We start from the raw sequence: 18,556 nt of genomic DNA on the forward strand, positions 1-18,556 counted from the left end.
ATCTCCTATTTTGATGATAATAAAAAAAAAAATCAACAGGACCAGTGAGCTGACTCAGTGGATAAAGGTGACTGCCATGAAGTCTGACAGCTTGAGTTCGGTCCCCATGCCCCCCATGGTGGAAAGAGAGGATGATTCTTGCAAGTTGTTCTCTGACCTTCATGTATGTACACACATGCATACACACACACACACACACACACACACACACACACACACACACACACAGTGTTAATTTCTTTTTCAAATGCAGTATATTTGCACCGAGGCTGAAAAGGGGCCAGATCAAACACTAAGTCTAGACACTTTGCTATCAGAAGCACAGCAGGATCTTTGCGTCATGGTGGGCCAGGCACTGGTTTGTCAAAATATGTTTTGTGCTGATCCTGCCACATTGCTGGAACTCCCATACTCTGAAGTGCATTGAGATCCAATCTAGCCACATGAAAGGTGTCATCTGCCTTTAATGAATGCAGATGTCACATTCTGGGATTCTTGGAAATCATCTGAGCATGCTTGAAAGTTTTCTGAGCCTTCCCACATCTACACCTACAGCTGATCCTCAGAACAGCCTTGTAAGATAAACAGGGTAGGCCCTGTTATTCCCATTTCATAGGTTGGCATGTAGAAGCCAGGTGGGAAGAGAATCAGCTAGGGCATTCTAAGGGTGAATATCAGAACAAGGCTGTGACTATGAGCCTTGGCTTCTTGGAGTTGGCTTGATTGATCAGACATTCGAAGAAAGAAGAGCAGAATCTACAGAAAACAAGTTCTAGGGTAGGAAGAGCTAGATGGGGTGCAGGAGAGAGGGCTCTGACAACACGGGGGCTCTGTTCCTGTGCATCCACAGCATTTTCTGCTTTTCATGCCTTCATCAGAGTAGTGGCCAGCCAGGCCATTCCTCACACGTTGCTTTTCATGGATATATTATTACCACATTTCAAAGCATGAAAGGGCCCTCTTTTTTAATTTTTAAGATGTTCTCATCTTTGTAAGACCATCTTTAGAATCAGATGGCCATATGTTTGTTGAGATCTTGGTTCCATGAATATGAGAACCCTTTTTAGAGATTTGTTTTTCTTCATCATGTGTATATGTGTCTTTGTGACAACATCCGCACATGTATGTGTGTGTGGCAGACGGGGGACAGTAGAGCATGTGGGATCCATTGTAGTTGGAAGTTACAGCATTTTCAGGATTCCCATAATGTTAAGTGGGGGGAGGGGCCTGAGATTGGAACTCTGGTCTTATAACTGTGCAGCAAGCACAATTAACCACAGAGTCATCTCTGCTAGTCCCAAAGGTGAGAACTTAAGAAAAGTTGTTAAAACAGAGTAAGAAATCTCTTCATCTTTTTATGCACAATGTTGTATTTCAGTATTGACTAAGAAGGTATAAATCAGTTTATAATGGAAATTATGGTTAAAAACAATATTAATGGGGGTGCTGGGGAGATGACTCAGTAAGTACAGTGCTTGTGCTGTGAGTATGAGGTCTAGGCTTCTGATCCCCAGAACCTACTTAAAAGCTGGGTGAGCAAGGCAACACAAGTAGCCAGTCAATACACAATAGTGAGCTCGGGGTGCAAGGAGAGACTCTGCCTCAAAATATGAGGTAGAGGGTGATTAAGTAAGATACTTGACATCAACTTTGAGCCTACATACACAGTACATGTACATGAGTGCTCCCACACAGTTGAGCATGTATACACACACACACACACACACACACACACACACACACACACACACACTCACCACATGCATACAAATAGATAAAAGTGATACTAATAGTCATTGTCATCTGACTGCTAAACCATACTCCCATCTCAGAGCCAATTATTGACTCAATGGGAACTCAGATGGGAAATGGAGTTCTTTCTCCCTTCAAATGCTAGGCTCTGAAATACTCTGAAGACTCTCTCCAGTCTCCTGATGACACCTTGGATGTATCTACACTGTTTTATTGGTTTTGATTGACAGGTGTGGTTGGTCAGCTACACTCAGTTTCAGGTACTAAATGGTTTCTAGATTGATCACACTTTAGTGTACCACCCCAGTTAAAGTCTGTCTTGACCCCAGCTCAGGCTACAAGGATCTGCTATGGGCTCAGTCAAGGCCTGGATAGGTGCCAGTGGCAGTGGCATCTTTTCTTCCCTGTCCCAGGCTCTCTGGGTCCTTCAGAGTCAGGAGGGAGATAGGGATGAGGGGAAAATGGATGCTCTTATAGCAACACTAAAGATGGCTATTATAACTTTCTTTGGAACAGATGTTGTTTTTGATTGACCACCATAGTTGTGTGCAAGTTTTCAGAAGCCCTAAGTGAATATCTCGGCTGATCTTCTATGATGAGAATCCACTCTTACCTCGATTGTGCTCTCCACAACACAGCACTGCTTTAAAGGGCAATGGATGTGGGCTCTCATGGTTCCTGAGAAACTCTACATGTTTGGCTTTGCTAAACCATTAGCATGTTCTTCCCTCCTTTCCCATCTCCTGATTCACCATGGCACATGGTTCCACTCTACCACCTGCCTTCTTGGCAGACCAGGCTCCGAGGTTACCAATACCACCAAATGCATGTCATAGTATGGCAAGCTGTCTTCTGCTTCCCTTGACTGCTGTCTTATATAGGCTGTTTTGGTTTTTATGCCCATGATGGTGATCAAACACTCTGAGGAAGGCAACTCATGGGAGAAAGGACTTATTTTAGCTCACAGCTTAGGTTACAGTGTGTCACAGCAACAGGAGCTTGAAGCAGCTGGTTACATTGTGTCCTCAGAAAAGAATGGTGAACTCTTGCTCAGCCTGCTTTTTCCTTTCATTCAGCCCAGGACCCCAAGCCTAGGGAATGGTACTGCCAACTGGTCTTCCTATACCAATCACTGTAATAAAGATAACTCTCCACAGGCATGGCCCCAGATCCATCCCCTAGATGATTCTCGACCAAGTTGACAATTAACACTAGCTATCACAAAAGGGCAAGTCTTTCCACTCTGCACTGTTGCAAAGACCCGGGCAGATGTAAGCCTCAATTCCACCCATCCATGTCCAATCTTTATACACCATGACACAACATTGTCACCTAAAAAAGTTTCTTCTTGAGCATTGTACAGCTGAGTTTAAGACCAAACAACTTGCAAAAATCTCATAACATGTTTGCTAAGTTTAGGATTTTGTGTTGGGCCATTTGGTGTTCCTAAGCTCCTTGAATGATGATGGTCTTGGCTGCATTCCTCTCCTCTTCCTTTGCTCCTGAGCTTGGGAGAGGGCGTGCAATTGCATCCTTTCCTGAGAAAACCCAATCTCTTGGAACCTATTCTTTATTCATGGTTCATGAGGGCTGTTGTAGGTTAAACTTAAAATGCCCCCCATAAGCTCGTGTGTTTGAATACTTGATTCGCTAGCAGGGGATGGGTTTTCAGGTAGGGTTTAGCTAGAGGAAATGCATCACTGGACACAGGACTTGAGGTTTCTTAGCCAGCTCCACTTCCTGTTTGCTTTTGGTAGTACAGCCAGCTGTATCATGCTTCTGCCCCCTTGCCCCATCTGCTGGGATTGAATTGTATTTCCATGAACTGTAAGGCAAAAGGAAACACTTCATTCTTTAAGTTACTTCTTGTCAGGTGTTTGATTATAACATTGAGAAAAGTAACAAATGCTGTGGCTATTGTTGCTAGGCTTGCTCTGCTCTGCTGCCTATTACAAGGTGTGTTGAGGGGAGCGAGCACCTTCCTGTAGTGCATAGATCCACTTACCCTCTCTTGATTTTAATAGGGGCTTTAATTGAATTTTAGATACAACAGGAATTAGAGTTGAACATTCTGCTCTTTTATCTATACCATAAAGCATGTATGCCAGACAGTGCTAATGATTCATATTTTAAATATGAAGACACGGTGGCTCAGGTGGGTCAGCAAATTGCTGAAAGATGTACTGCTAGGCTGTGGAAGAGCCTTACTGTTTATAATCTGTAAATCAACACAGTAGAAAAAGTGGTAAACTTTCCTCTCTTCTGTAAACTTCAAAAAAATCATATAAACTTCAGGGAGTTGACTTGGATACATCTCTCACAGGTTACCCAGACTCCAGGAAAGTATGCATCTCAATCAACAGCTTAAGTTTCCCCACCTGCCTGTTCTTGAGAGTGGAATCTCCCCATTCCCCTGGTCTTGGGACTCCTCCCCTTCCCCAACTGCCAGGACCAAGTTTCAACTGTATACCTAAGATAAAGGTTTTTCCCTAACTTCTTAACTTTACCTTTCTGCCCTCATCTATATCTGTCCCAGCAGATTTCCAGTCAACTGAAGACTGCAAAGTACTCCAAACATGCCAACCCTAGGCATTTTTGACAGAAGCACCAACGAACAAACCTGAGGCCCTACATCCTAAACTGCTCCAAAGCAGCTAGCCCCAGATGGTCCAACATCGCAGACTGCTCCAAAGTGGCCTGCACTTCCTTAGTCCCAGGTGGTCCCCCAGAACCTGGGCAGCAAGCCAAACAAACATCCCCCAGCTGCACTCTTCTCTCCAGACTTGTCTTTGACCAACATTCCAGCCTTCCTGGGCCTTGACAATGGATGCCCAATTTAAGCAGTAAGTAGTTATAGAAGAAATTGCATTGTCCCTTATCATCAACAAAAAGGTGGGGATGTTAGGTCTCAAGAAAACCTAGGGCAAATGGCTAACTGAGGTGGCTTTTTAACATATCAGAGCAGACACTGGGTACCAGGTTCTCCTAGCATCTCTCAGCATCACAAGTACCTGTTACAGAGACATCTTGGCTGGCATACCTGGCCTCCTGCTCTAAGCCTTTCCAGCCCTGGAGCTTCCCTCCCCTTCTGCTAGCTTCTTCCCTTCTCTTCCTTATAAAACCCAGCCATTGTGGCTACGTGGCTCTTGGTCTCTTGGTCTTCCTCTTCTCTCTTTTCCCCCTTCCTCTTCTCTTCCTCTCTTGTTCTCTCCCACCTCTGGCCTGGTTCAGTCTGCTGGCTCAGTTCAATCTGGACTCTTCTGGATGTATTTCCCCCTCCTATTTATAATAAAAACCTTCTCCTCCACCATACCTAGGAGGAGTCATGTCCTCATTTCTTCATTCAAAGACAAATTCTCAACCCTGTTCACCCTTTCTATTTGTTTATTTTTGAATAACTGTCATTTATTAGGCTAAAAGGGAAAAAAATAAAAAAGAATTCCCTAAAGCCTTGCTTTTGTTGTCTGTTAATGATTGTGGGTTTGGAGTGGTTTGCTTAATTCACTTCTTGTGAAAACCCAATCAAACAGGCCTTAATTGACAAATAAATGCTCTGGCCAAGGTCGGGGAGCCAAGTGCGAAAGCCAGTGCTGTTAGAGCTGATCACAGAATTATGATTAATGGAGGTTTTAACTGGTATGCCCTGTGTGGCATCAGGCCTCTTCATCTTCCACCATCAGTCAAATGAATGATTACATTCTGCCCAGGAAAGTGGGCTTCACTTTTCAAAATGTATTTACATCTGTGTTTGCTTTCACACTCTCCTCTCAACAGAGCAGTGGCCACTAATGTTACTGGCCCGATGGATCTTCACCTAAGACAATGAAGATCCAGGAAGATGAAGGGATTCCCAAGTTCCCCCAGCAGGTGAGAGGCAGAGGAAGGATTGGAAATTCTGTCCCTTCTCTTCAGAGTCCTTGGTTTGAGAGAGACTCTTCAAAAGGACAGTGTACTCAAAGGGGCATCACAAAAGCACCCCTGCCTGACCAACTGCTGAGCTGGAGTTCCCGCTGGGCTGCTTCTGCAAGCAGAGGGGAGATCTTGTGGCCCGCCTGACCTCTGCCTTTGTGGAGGAATTAAATCCCATTTATTCCTCGAATTTTTATTTTCTGCCACTTTTTTTTTTAATTTTGAGAAAATAGAAGACAAATTAAGAGGTGAAAACTTGATAAGGGTAGTCTTGATCCTTTCTTATCTCTAGGGGCCCCCAAAGGTACCATCTCCTATGTTTTCTTTCCTCTGTGAGAAATAACACCTCTTTGGGGTTCATTGATAACTATTTCTTGAGTACTTAGTACGTGCTCATTGTTTTGCTTGTTTATTTTTTTCCTCATTCAACTTTAGCACCAGAGAAAGGGGTACTTCACATCCAATATTTCTTCTCCAATACCACCAAGGTTAGATGTGTTTCAAAACTGTTGGTTTCCAGTTTTCAGAAAGGTCATATGGTTATATGTATCATACATCACCTAATATCTTCAACACTGTCTAAAGTGGCATCTTGCTAGCAAATACACTCACATTTCTGTGATGAAACCTGAAAATAGTGAGGAGGGTAAGAAAGTGGCATAAATGGCCCAGGGTTAACTTTTTCACCTAGGCCAACACATACCAGCCTTAATGAAGAAACTGTGGCTCCCTGGAGTCATTTAGCCTAGGGAATTACAACCGATGGATCTGTGTTATTTGTTTATAGATGTCTGTACAGAAGGTCAATACAGGGAAATTCTCATTCACATAATACTGTTTACAAGGGACAGGGCTCAGTTATAAACTGGCCCTCTTGACTCTAGCACCTGTGCCCTTAACCAAGATGTCATGGAGCATTTCTCTCTGGAAGCGTTTGACATGCACATTTGCACCAAGAGGTAGTTGTAACGTCCATTCTTGACATTGGGCAACAAGAACCATTAGAGTCTCTTGAATAGTTTTAAGGACACACTTATCAACTATGCCTAGTATTGTCTTCTCTAAATCCCAGCTGTTAATGTGAAGTCCATGCCTGAACCACCTTGGCACCACCTTATTAGCAACATGATCTTAAGCCCCATCTAGGACCTGCTGAGTCAGAAATGGGGTCTCCTAAGCTATGGAAGCTCACTGGCAAAGGTCGGTTTGAGCAGCTGTGGTCTGAAGCATTGTACTTGTGTGACTCATCCTCATGACTACCTGGTGAAGTTAGGTAGTGTTGTCATCCACTTTATACAGCTCAGGTGAGGTTCAGTGAGATTAAATGACTTGCCCCAGGCAAGGTCATATAACTGGTATGTTCCTGACATGACCAGAGGACAGCTTGACCCTATGATCCAGGCTCCTCACCCTGAGATATCCTTGCAGGAAGTAAAGTCAGGGCTATGCTGGGGGTGGGGGTGGTGTTGAGAGGCTGCTCGTCTGGACCGGTTGGGTGACAGCTAGAAACCCAAGTGGCTGTTCAGCTCCTTTCTCTCTAGCTAAATGTCCCCGAGGTCCTGATCCTACTACACGCAGGCAGAGATATTTACTTGAGACGCATTCTCTTCCTTCAGGCACAGGGTGCAATTTCACCCTCTCGTGCCACGTGAGCTCAGGGTGCATATGGCTGCACCAACCAATGAAATGTGAGGAAAAGTGATGTGCACTGTTTGCCAGGAGTTGCAAAACAGTACATCGTTTTTGCCCCCTGCAACAGGGATTCTGGAAGGACATGTGGAGATAAAGCCTTCATCACCGGGGTTCCTTGAGTCTACATTGTATGTACATCATAAGGGAGGGAGAAAAAAAACAATCTTTGAGCTTTAAACTGTAGAGATCTGGGGGGTTGTTTGTTACCCTGGCACACACAGTCTGTCCTGGCTGACTCTCTGAGTCATCTTCCTTTTCTCCAGGGACTGATTTACGCCACAGGAATGCCAGCCAGCAGCTCCGTGGGTGGGAAAAACGTACCTGCTTTTATGTGTTCAAGCTAATAGCCTCTTTTCCTCTACTGCCTGTGAGAGTTTGTCTTCTTTCTCCTCCTTTCTTTCTTGGTGCCAAATTTATTTCTGATTTGTTTTCCTTGTTGGGCCTCTACAATTTCTTATTTTCCAAGGCTATTTTTAGTGGCTCCATTCTCCCCTGAAGGAAATAGTTCACATCTTGATGCCCAGGGCTTTTTTAGCTCCTTTTAATGGGGGAGGACAACACATATCAACAATTCTTTTAGTCACCATGTCATTTCCCCAAGAGGCTCAGAGAAGAACAAAATGTCTTCTTAAAATGACTTTGGGATGTTAGTCTGCAGCCTCCTCCCGACAAGGATGTTTTCAATCTTTTCCTTCCTTCCTTCCTTCCTTCCTTCCTTCCTTCCTTCCTTCCTTCCTTCCTTCCTTCCTTCCTTCCTTCCTCCCATTGTAGGTTGAACTAGTATCCTTTGAACCTGGTGACTGCCTAGCTTACTGAGTCAGTTTTTGGGAACTGGGCTCAAAAAGAGGTGTCCTTTCCAGGTTCCGTGAATAATTTATCGGTAAGTCTTGAGTTGGCTATGTAACCTACACTCTGAGCTAGCTGTATATGATGTTTACTATAGCTTACCCCATTAATCAAAAAGTTACGATTGATGAAAGCAACTGAAACTATCTTCCTCAAGAAGTTTGTAGTGACTATTCACAATTACCCTAACTTGAAAAAAAAAAAAAAACCCAAAATACCCTTTACTATCTGAATGGATAAGCAACTGTGTTATGTCTAGATTATGAGAAATTATTCAATAATGAAAAGAAATATGCTTTTAAGTCATGGGAAGATGTGGATAATCTTAAATCCATATTATTGAATGGGAGAAACTAAGCAGGAAAGGATGTAGACTATACGATTGCAACTGTATGACTTTCAGGAAAAGGCAAAATTATGAAAACAGTAAATGATCAGTAGTTTCCAGGGCTATGTGGGAAGAGATGGATGAATACAGGGAGTTTAGGAAATTTTCAGGACAATGAAACTATTTGGTGTGATGCTATAATGGTAGGAAAATGCCGTTATATATTTATCAACACCCACAGAATGTGTAACACAAGAGTGAACCTTAATGTAAACTATGAACCATGGGTGATTATGACACGTCAATGCAGGCTCATTGCTCATAAAATGTGAAACACTTTGGTGGGGAACGTGGGTAGTGGGAGACTGTTAGTAAAGGCAGGGGTCGTAAGGAAATAATCCATTCTTTCTGCTTGATTTTGCTACTAACGTAAATGTGCTCTGAAATTTTTTTATTTGAGGGTTAAAAAACTCTCCACGTTCTCGTCTATGTTTGTGGAGGAAATTATGTCTCTCTGTGAGTACGAGTAAGAGGAGAAGATGGATATTCCAGTTCTTTATGGACCAGCTATTTGCCAGTCAATGTCTCCCATCTAACAAGGAGGGCCAATCACGAGAAAAGTAGGGTCAGTGTGCAGGGTACAGTTGTGTGGGAAAGTGCTGAAGCGGTGGAGTGGAATAATCAGGACAATCAGGGTCCCATTTACAGCAAGTTGTGACCTATTTCTTAACCAGCAATTCACAGCCAGACTTCCCTAATCTGCCTTCATGAGGGATGCCTGGGAATTTACCATGGTAGAAGAAAACTGCTCCTGGAGAACTCAGGCAGTGGGGGGCAAGATATGCCTCAGAAACATCTAGAGGTGCGACGTCCAAATAGACTGTAGGCAAAGAGTCACAAAATGCACAGAATTTGACAGTTAGGCCACCAGAAGCCAAGTGGATAGTCTAGGCCATGGATGGAAGGTGGGACGTCACAGCGAAGCTTTGCAGTGACTTCCTTCTAGACAGGAAATTGGCACACAGCTGAGACACTACTTACCTTGAGGCTGTATTCTTCAGTGTAGTGTTTTTGGAGCAAGCTTCCTGGCCTTTGGCCAACCCGTTGGGGGTCTGGCATTGCTAGTTAAAAGAAGTTGGGGACCAGGCAGAAGTGAGAAGTCCATGCTTGGAATTCAGGATGCCACAGGCTCAGCACCTGAACACATAATGGGGCAGTGAATCAGTTTCCCCAAAGTCCCCAGGAAGTCAGCTGCCCAGTGGAAGATATTTCCTCACCGGAAGGCGGAATACTAATTGAGACAGCCAAGGATGCAAGATATTCCACGAAATCCCACTACTCCATTGTGCCCATTATCCCAAGAAATCATTTCCGCTTCCTCCTGTTCTGCTAGGATTTACTAGGCATCTAAACCTTCCCTTTGGTACAGCTTGTGAATATTTTAAGAGAACATCTGTTGATACTTAACATGAATTAAAACAAAAGGATTGGCTTAGTTTGTGGATAGTCATGAAAACATGATCAGCAGAGCTTACATTGCGCAGAAGAGGCAGTTATTTGTTGGGCTAGTGTTTACTGAGCAAATTAACTCTATAGTAATAGCTGTACTGATTGTGAAAATAGCAACCACCACAACAATAATAAATATGTTAATTGCTGCCGAGTCTCTCTGTCAAGGTCAAATGTTTGCTGCTATACAGATCTGGCCAGAGAAAAATTTCTGGATTCTTCAGTGGTTTTTCAGGTTTGTTTCCTTTCTGTTATAACCCACTGTGAGTACAGGATCTGGCATAACTTACACTCTAGTGTGAAAAGCTTTAAATGTCACCAAGATGCCTATTTTAGGGGAAGGGCTCTTTGAACTATATTTGAATGATATTATGAAAGTTTACCTCTGTGACATTGGACTTTAAAGTTGAGAGTCCTGTGGGGGTGCAGCTCAGGGTTAGGGGTAGTATTTGGGTAAAGGCAGCCCAGGAACTTGTTAGAAGTTCTTGGGTCATCCTTTTAAAAAAATCATATACATGAAAACATTGGCAAATTGCACAAGACCATTAGATTCCAAAAGAAACTATTCTTATTCCAGGTGACCAAGGACCGATACTGACAACCAGCGGATGGAGAAGCCAGGGCAACAGGTCAATAATTAACAGTCTCCAAGTGTGTGAAGCAGTAAGGTGCAGCCATTGAGAAGCAGCTGTTCTCTGCAGCCATTCAAGCCAGAGAACTAAGCACAAAAGACAGCTGGAATAAATGACACACAGGAGGCAGAGGGAGTCAACAGTCATTCATGAAGTCCCCCATAAACATCTGCTGAGTAACTACAATACATCAGGTACTTGGGAGGTGTTGCTAGTACGAACATAAGAGCCTGGGCCCCTGGTCCCATTTGGCTCATTCCAATCATGGGTCTGCTGGAATGCATGTCCCTAAAGGGCCAAGGTACCCCTGCCAGGTCACTACCTCCCCATTACCATGCCTCCCTTGAATCTTTGACTAATTGAGATGTATCACATGAATGAGAGGATTTAGATTCAAGCAGTGGGAAAGACTAAGTCATCTGGTAAACCAGATTCTGTAATGCAGCCCAAGGCTGATTTATTTCTTCCTGGACACTGGACAGGAGCTGTCAGAGATTCACTTTCTGTTGAAGACTCCATTTCCCTGGAGGTCTGGTTCCCTGGTGTGCTGTTTTAGGAGAGAGCTGACTGCTGTCTGAAGAGCCAAGACTCACAAGTCAGACCACAATCTTCCTCAGCTCTCCAAGTTAAGTTCTTGGGTTTGAGCACTCACATTTAATTCCGAGTTGTCACTAGTCTGGTCTTCCAAGAACACAGGCGGCTCCTACCTTTTTTGGAGCTCCACCACCCAGATCTTCCCCACTGGAGTCAAAACACTGTCTGGCATCCTGCAGGACAATTGCATATCCTCGAATGGCACGAGTCACCCCAAGAACTGGCTGGAAGGCTTCCATCCCCTGCCTGCTTCAATGCAAAGGGATGAGTGAGGCATGGCAGCTGGACTGATCATGACTTTCAATCTGCACGCAACTGGATGTCCACTGGGTAGAGATGGCAGCTTTGTCTGGGCAACCCTTGGGTGCTGTGGGATGTTCTGTATGGCAAATGTGTTGCTCTGATTTGTCAATAAATAAGACACTGATTGACCAGTGGCTAGGCAGGAAGTATAGGCGGGACTAACAGAGAGGTGAAAATAAAGAACAGGAAGGCAGAAGGAGTTACTGCCAGCCGCCCCCAGGACAAGCAGCATGTGAAGATGCCAGTAAGCCACGAGCCACGTGGCAAGGTATAGATTTATGGAAATGGATTAATTTAAGCTATAAGAACAGTTAGCAAGAGGCCTGCCACGGCCATACAGTTTGTAAGCAATGTAAGTCTCTGTGTTTACTTGGTTGGGTCTGAGCGGCTGTGAGACTGGCGGGTGACAAAGATTTGTCCTGACTGTAGGCAAGGCAGGAAAACTCTAGCTACACTCGGGCTCCTGCCTGCACACCTCAAGCTATTCTCCTCTTTGAAGCCAACAGGATGATGCCCACATGAAGGTCCTGGTGCTGGAAAAGCTCCTTCCTCCCCATTGCTTTTTTCTATGTCTCAATAAACCCTTCTCATCCCATATTTATCAAATGTAATCACAAAGGGACCACTTAATTAACAGGCTGCCATTGTCTGAAGGCTGATTTGGAAGCTTGCAGCCATTGAAGGCATCTCACACTGTTCCAGACGACAGAAGCAGTAGGATGCACCATCTGGGAGGGAGCTTCTGCGGAAACAGATGCCAGTGTTTCCATGATTAACAACCTAATATCATCACACCATAGTATGGTGTGCCATTTGGTTAGGAGATACAGCCCTCGGAGCCAGTAGTCTCACATCTCGCCAAATCCTGCAGCATCAAAATATTTGCTCTGGCAAACGGCCCTGGTTTATTCTTCCCTTGTGTCTGTTTCCCCCTATACAGCCTAGGCAGGGCTGGGCAGGTTGAAAGGGCTCAGCTGAAACTTGTTTGCTGTCTGGGAGTGTGGTCCTTGCATGGTTGGAAGCCAACAGCAGGTGGATTCACAGCTCCAAGGTCTGTTTCAAGATGAAGTGATTTTTGACCCAGGACCTTGAACTTTGTTTCAGAACAAAAATGCCAGCCTTAGCCTTCTATCACCCTGCTCCATGTCAACTTTTATCTCCATCTTCTTCACCACCAGTTCATTTGATTGAGCTCCTGTGATGTGTACGGCACTGAAGTGAACTCCATAGCAGGCTGCAAAATTGCTTAAGATTCCAGGATTTCAGTGCCTGCATGAGCCAAAAACATGGACACAATCTCCTTAAAACATAACCATACCTGTTTAGCTTATTTGTGCAAGAAATACCCATTTCATTATAGGAAAATTTAGAAAACTCTCGTGAACAACCTAAGAGAAAACAGGAGTAACCCATAATCTTCAGGGAGCCCCTGAGAACAACTTCTGTGTTGTTTCTTCTAGTTGCTTCTTCTGCAACAGTTTTGCTCAGGTTAGACACACTTTCGTGTGGGTTGTGCACATTTCCATGGGGACAGCCCCTTTGATGCTGTTCCCTGAGATCATTCTTAGTCTCATGCCAACTTTGCTGGTGATTTCCTGCCCTTCTGGGGGAAGCCTCTTTACTCACCTGGCTACCTTAATCCTAGTTTGTATTAACTTCTGGTTTGACTAATCTCCTCTCCCTCAGGAGGAACCTGGGGTTATGTGGACTGTTCTCTGTTGCCTGATGGATCTTGCTTTGGATCTCTGTTTCTTCCACTTCGCTAGCTGAGGATAACGCCAATCACCTCACTTTTCAGCACCTTGGATTTCTCCTCACTAAGATGAGAACCTTGGGGAATTACTCTCTAGGTTAAACAAGGTGAGCTGTACAGATAGGAAATCAGAAAACGACGTCTCTCAGCTCCCTCCCTGCTTCTTCGCATACTGGAGTTACACGGACTTCAATGTGTCCCACTGTCCCTACAAAACAACCCTCAACCATCGCAGTCCGTCATAAGACTCTGAATAATTCGACGCCTCCTGACTAGTCTTACGCTGTACTAAGTTCCTCTTTGTTCTCCATCGCCATGATACCAACTTCCTTCCTGCTGGAGTGGCTTGCACACATTTGCTCCTCTGCCTTCAGGCACTCTCCTTTGTTGTCCCTGTCTCTTTACCTTGTTTTTGACCTTCCAACCCCAGCACAATTGTCACATCGTTAATGAACCATCATCTCTGTGCTCTCCAGAATAGAGCAATCCTCTCCTGCCTTGTCCCAGCACCCAGTCCCCGTGCCTACAGGCACCCTCGTAGCTGACATCGATGTCTGCAGTTTTCCACTAATTGTATTCTTCTAAAATTAACCCGCATGGGGAGGGATGCCAGACTTGATTTCACTCTCTGATGAATTTTTAGTAACTACTACAGCACCTGGTACACAGTGGGTGCACCATAAATATGGCTGGATACTAAGGGAATTGTTTCCCAATCAACAATACCAGTGGATAGGAGCTGCCGTGTCTTCTGTCCCACAGTCTTCATTATGGACCACTTCATCCACATGCCAGGTTTTAAGCAAACGATACTCCCTGGCCTTTCAAAAGGGTCCAGCAAGTACTGGAATGAATTCTAAGCCATCCATTCCACCTTCCCATGTTGCCCCCTTCTATTTTTGCAGAAAAAATAATCAAATTGGGTCCATCCAAGTACACCTCCTCCACTGAGAAGCCTTCTCTAGTCTCCCACCAGTGTGGCACTCATTCTGCCCTTGGGCTATTAACAGTCCCAACTTCTCTCTCTCCTTACAAATGCAGCAGCTGTGTGAGGAGGTGTAGAGGCACCACACTCTGGCTAGTCCAGAGTTCTTGGCAAGTCTCCCTACAAGGGCTGGCGCTACCTTCCAGCTTCTCCCCACACTTCCTCCTGGGCCTGCCCTGCAGCAGGTAAACTGCCTTCTCTTCTCAAGAGACCATCCATATACAGTCTCTGCTGCCTCTGGATTGAGACGTTCATTCTCCTGTCAGAAACTTTCCCCACCTCCTCGCTACCTGCCTAAGTTCCATCTCCCTAATCGCCTGTCTGCAGGCCTTCTCTTCAAAGTGACTCCCATCGGGAAGTCCTTCTTAAGAGTGTGGGTCACAAGTGATGCATGCCGGCCTGGGAGGCAGGGACAGATTGGATGTCCTTTACCTGAAATGAGTGGGACCAGCAGTGTCTTCAATTTTGGAAGTTTTTAGACTTTGAAATACTTATATAGACTCAACACAAAAAGGTTCAAGTGCTTTCAGGACTTTGGCTTTTAGGTTAAGGATGGTTGACCTGCACTATTTTGATGAACGAAAGAAATGGGGCCTCTTAGTGGTTAGGAGATGCCAGTGAGCAGACAGCTATTAACTGCCCAGTTGGGGTTAGGACAGACCTCTGAGGCCGGGGCTTTCTTGACGGGCATTTGTTACTTAGGGAGATGATACACTAACAAGAGTTAAGTTTAGGGGCTGAGGAGATGGGTGGTCAGTAAAGTACCCACCTGTCAAGCATGTAAAGCCCACATGGGTGCCTGTAACCCTATCACAGGTTGGGGGTGAAAGGCAGATTCCCATGAACTCCCAGAATAGCCAACAAGAACAGCCATGAGCTTTGGCCTCAGTGACAGACTGCCTCAAAAAAAAAAAAAAAAAAATTCTGTGGAGAGAAAGGGAGGAAGATGTCTGTCATGGGCCTCTGGTCTCCCCATACTCTCACATGCATACACATATACCCACATTCACATCACTTATCAATTTCCTCAAAGATAAGCATTCATTTGGGTGGGAAACTTGTTAAGATACCGGGTTCTAAAGGGAGGTGAAAGGGTTCATCCTGCTGGGAAACTTGTTAAGTTCAGGAAGTGAACAAACTAAAGGCTTCAGGAAGTCCCTAAAACTGATCAGGTTTTCTAGATCCCTTCCTCCCCAAGTGCATAGAAGCAGTAAGGACTTCTGAGAGATACTTTTAGGGGAGCTGAGCTGCATAGAAAAAGCTCAGACCAGCCAAGCTGCCAGGAAGAAGCAGAGACCAGTAGAGCTACCTACATGAGGCTCAGATCACCCAACAAATGCTCATCAAGAAATCCCTAGCCTAAGAGGTCTGTCCTAACCCCAACTGGGCAGTTAATAGCTGTCTGTTCACCGGCATCTCCTAACCACTAAGAGGCCCCATTTCTTTTGTTCATCAAAATAGTGCAAGTCAACCATCCTTAACCTAAAAGCCAAAGTCCTGTAAGCACTTGAACCTTTTTGTGTTGAGTCTATATAAGTATTTCAAAGTCTAAAAACTTCCAAAATTGAAGACACTAAAAAAAGTCTAAAAAAAGACATCCAATTTGTCAGGCTGCCTGCAGGTTGTATGTGTACCCCAGGCTTCTTCCAGCTTTGGTGAACGCCCACCCATGCTATAGTGGCCTTTTGGTAATACAGCTGTTTTTGAGTCACTTCTGTTCCTGTGATAACCTCTCACCCATATTCTTATAATTAACCCTAAATTGATTCACCAAGTAGGACTTCGGTGGTATCTGAAATCTAGTATGCTGTTGGTTCCTGCTCTGAGTGAGTTAACTTTTGTTCATGTCTGCCCTGGAATGCTGTCACACAACTAGTGTGCAGTCATGGAAGCACACTCACACATATATTATATAGACATACACACACAAATAAAACAACATGCATCTGGAAAGATGTCTCAGTGGCTTAAGACTACCGGCTTCTGTTGCAAAGGGCCTGCGTTTGCTTCCCAGAACCCATATGGTGGCTTACAACCCTTACTGCCCCCTAGTTTGAAGGGGTCCAGTGCCCTCTTCTGGGATCCACGGGCTCCTGCATTCACATGGTGCACATACATCCATATATGCAAGCAAACGCTCATACACATTTAAAAAAACGTTAAAAATAAAATAAAAAAATAGTCAAGTTCGATCAGCAATGCCATTTCCCCAAACCTGCAGGTTTCCTCTCTATAAAAATAGGGACCCTTCTCAGAGATACTTGGAATATTCAACCTTTTACCCACTTGGAAGGAGTGATATGTCTGATAAACTAATTACCAACCGAGATTAGGGACTAAGAGTAGAGTCCAGAGGAAATTAGGCATATCTATTTTTATTATCATCATCTAGGCTCATATCAGAACAATTAAAGATCATCGGAAAGAAAATCTCTTGATTCCTTTATCTGGACTACTAATGCTACCATACTGGTTTATGTTCTTTGAAATGTCTTCTATCTGTAAATATATATATGGAGTTTTTGCAAAAAACATTGCTTTACCATATTATATAGAAGATTAACAATGTGATATGTCATAGGTACCTGTCCTGTCTAGAAAGACATCCATGGAGAGACAGAAAGTTACCAATCCTGGCCGCTGTGTTCCCTCTTATTCACTTCCCTCTCCCCCCCCCCCCATTCCCTCCTCCCTTTCTCTTCTGTACGGACTAGAGGTCCCAACTGCAGACAAGAGGATCCACTTCAGAGGGTTTGAGTAGTTGAGATTTATTAATAATAGACCCAAAGTGCATTTTATATTTGTTTTTGTTAGAGCACTATTGCTAAATAGTTCATAAAATTATTGAGCAGACTGAATAAACAGTGTCTGGGGTAAGCATTCGGGAAGATAGCCCTGCAAGCCGCAGCCCAGAAGCAGGCCACCAAAGGAGTAGCAGAATGAGGAAACCGCCGTCATGGTAAAGCAAAACAAAACAAAGGCAAACCTAAACCTGCCCCTACCACACACACACACACACACACACACACACCAAAACAAAACTAAAAAAAACCCTCAATGTCCATCTTCGTATTAAGTTGCAAAAACCTCATTGGCTGAAGCAAGACACCTGGGAAAAATTTAGAATCAAGGAGCATGGAATTTATTTCACTCCTTCCTGGGAAGAGCTGTGAAGCCACAGGAAAGAGCAAGAAACCAGGAGAGGGTGAAGACTCCAAGCCAGTTCCATCATCTACAACATGAGGAAAGTGGAGACAGGTGGGAACTGAGCTGGTTTGGAAGGCTGATTTGTAGTTGTTTGGGTGACAAGATGACCAGCGAGCACTTGTGGGGAGGGGATTTTGGGCAAGGACACTAACATGAGCAAACATTCAAGGCCTTATCTGGAATGACTAGTGGTCCCTTGTGTCCACTGTGTTAAGAGTATACGTATACGATGACAGAAGCAGTTGAGCTAAGCAGGTAAGTGGGGAGCCAGACCGTGAAGGGTCTCATCATTACAGCTAGAAAAACAAAACAAAACAGACTTTCCCTGGACAGTATTTACACAACACTTTTGACATCAAATGCATGAGTTTTGTCCCCACATGAAGTAATTCTCCAGCTCTCTGGACATTGTCCTATGACTTAGTTACAATAATAATTATGTGATGCTGGGAAAAACCCCAGAGGACAAGGCTTCGGTGTCCCATTTCAGACACCAGTCCCAAGCCCCAAGGTAGCACCTGTACCAATCACTCCTGCCTAAGTAAGGAATCCCCAACACCTGCTGCTTTGGTTTGAAAATGTCCTAAGTGAAGTACACCTGGAACTGTTACTCTGGAACAGGCAAATGGTGGACATGCTAAGGCCAAGGCCCAGGGTGGGGCATTGCATGGGGCTTCCATGTCCCATGTGGGTGTGCTAGCCTCCAAGCATCTGCCTGCATTCACCAGTCGAGCTCTCTGAACTTCTAGTTTTATGGAGGTGTCATAACTTTGGCATGCTTGGTCAAATGATTGACCATTTGGAGATTGAACTCAGTGTCCTTGGAAATTAGAAGTTGGGGCCGAAAGGACCAGTTCTTTAATCCCATGGCTGGTTCTTCTGGCAACCAGCTCCAACCTCATTAATGTGCATTCAAGTGTAATTGCAAGGACCTTACTGTAAATATGAAGATAATCCTCCACCACCTGATACTCTGGAAATCCCAAGCATTTTAGGATCTCTGTGTAAGGAAGCAGGAATGAAGGTAAATATGTACTACAGTATCC

This window comes from Peromyscus maniculatus, chromosome 8, assembly GCF_049852395.1.
Source record: "Peromyscus maniculatus bairdii isolate BWxNUB_F1_BW_parent chromosome 8, HU_Pman_BW_mat_3.1, whole genome shotgun sequence".
NCBI classification, from domain to species: domain Eukaryota; kingdom Metazoa; phylum Chordata; class Mammalia; order Rodentia; family Cricetidae; genus Peromyscus; species Peromyscus maniculatus.